Source organism: Octopus bimaculoides, chromosome 1 (genome assembly GCF_001194135.2).
Source record: "Octopus bimaculoides isolate UCB-OBI-ISO-001 chromosome 1, ASM119413v2, whole genome shotgun sequence".
NCBI lineage: Eukaryota > Metazoa > Mollusca > Cephalopoda > Octopoda > Octopodidae > Octopus > Octopus bimaculoides.
The window spans coordinates 117268901-117269303 of NC_068981.1; positions in this window are offsets into that span (position 1 = coordinate 117268901).

The following is a 403-nucleotide window of genomic DNA, read 5'->3' on the forward strand; positions in this document are numbered from 1 at the left end:
TTTTTTTTTTTTTTTTTTTTGTCCCGTTGGTTAGTTTCCAGTTTGGCATGGTATGTATGGTATGAATTTGTATGGCATTGGTATGGATTATTGCGTTACTGCGTCGATATATTCTTACAATTATTTAAAAAAAAAAAGCAACTTCATACATATAAACAAACACACTCCCACAAACATACTGAGCTATGCACAAAAAAAGTAATATACACACGCATAAGGCAAATACAGGAACACACGCATATATATATGTATGTATACTCACGCATACTCACATATGTATAGAGAGGGAGACTTACACACATATCTTACACACATCTATACACACACAAATATATCTATATGTATGTATGCATATATACATACATATATATGTACATATATATGTATATATATATATATATAT